Here is a 1,760-nt window from a genome sequence, read left to right on the forward strand (position 1 = left end):
GAGATTTTTCCATCCCCAAAGGAGACTTTTCTATCCCCAAAAGCGATTTTCCATCCCCCAAGGTGATTTTTTATCCCCAAATGAGATTTTTTCATCCCCAAATGAGACATTTCCATCCCCAAAGGAGATTTTTCCATCCCCAAAGGAGATTTTTCCATCCCCAAAGGAGATTTTTCCATCCTCACAGGAGCTCCTGGAGGAACCAGGATTTGGGAATGAGTTGAGCACAGCCAGGTGCTGGAGCTGTCCCAAAAAATGGGATTGAGCTGGGCTGGAGATGCTGGCACAGCTCCCACCTGTGACTGGAAGAGCCTGGGAGGGTTTTTGCTTTATTTCCCTTTTTTTTCTAAGGTTTGGAAGGGAAAAAGGGACTCTGGGCACAGAGGGGGTGAGGAGGAACCCCCAGAGCTCCAGATATTCCTGGCTTGGGCATTCCCCAGGGAAAAGCAGCTCTGAAAATGTGGAAATGCTGCCTGGTGCTTTCCACAGGAAAAAGGGAAAGGGAAAACATCCATACTTTCATTTCAGAGGGGTTTATTTGTTTTGAAGGATGAGGGAGTTGATTCTGAAGGATTTTTGTTTCTTTTCTTCCTTTCCTTCTCCTCCCTGCCTGGTTCCTTTCGCTGTTTTTGGTTTTTATTTAAAAGAAGAGCTGGGAAAAACAAAAAAATTTCTCTTAACTGCTGGATTTTAAAAGAAAATGAGCTCCTGTAAATGGATAAATGATGGTCAGCCTGGCTGAAACCTTCCCCTCTCCCTGGGCTTTGCAACTCCTGTCCTTCCTCAAATCCCAAACTCTCTGCTTTTCCCTGTTTTTATCTCCCTCCTGCTTTTTATTTTATTTTATTTTATTTTATTTTATTTTATTTTATTTTAATTTAATTTTATTTTATTTTAATTTTATTTTATTTTATCTTATTTTATCTTATTTTATTTTATTTTAATTTTATTTTATTTTATCTTATTTTATTTTATCTTATTTATTTTATTTTATTTTATTTTATTTTATCTTATTTTATTTTATCTTATTTATTTTATTTTATTTTATTTTATCTTATTTTATTTTATTTTATTTTATCTTATTTTATCTTATTTTATTTTATTTTATGCAGAAAGTTCTGATGAAGGAGAGCTGGAGAGGAGCTCTGGAAAAGGGCCTGGAGCGCTGGGATACAGGGAATGGAATAAATGAGATTTTTGGGAAGGAATTTCCTGGCTGAGAGGAGCTGGGATGGAATTCCCATCCTCTGGAATTGTCCCAGGAGCTGGGATGGAATTCCCATCCTCTGGAATTGTCCCAGGAGCTGGGATGGAATTCCCATCCTCTGGAAGTGTCCCAGGAGCTGGGATGGAATTCCCATCCTCTGGAAGTGTCCCAGGAGCTCTGGATGGAATTCCCATCCTCTGGAATTGTCCCAGGAGCAGCTTCCCGGCTTTAATGAGCTGCAGCTCCCACTGGAGAGCCTGGCAGGGAAAAAAAAACATCGGGAAAAAAACCTGGGATGAAAAACATCGGGAAAAAAACCTGGGAATACCCAACATCAGCCTTGGCTGAGGCTCAGCCTGCCCTGGGGCACACACCCAGGTGGGTTCTGGAATGTTCTGGTTCCCCTCCCCGCGCTCCCCAGGCAGAGCACGAGCCTTGGGAAGAGGAATTTTGAGTCTGGTTTTCTCAAGACTGGGGAAAAAATGGGAAAAAATGGGGAAAAAGTGGGGAAAATGGAAAAACTGGGAAAAAACTGGGGAAAAAGTGGGGAAAA

The sequence above is a fragment of the Parus major genome, chromosome 26 (assembly GCF_001522545.3).
Source record: "Parus major isolate Abel chromosome 26, Parus_major1.1, whole genome shotgun sequence".
NCBI lineage: Eukaryota > Metazoa > Chordata > Aves > Passeriformes > Paridae > Parus > Parus major.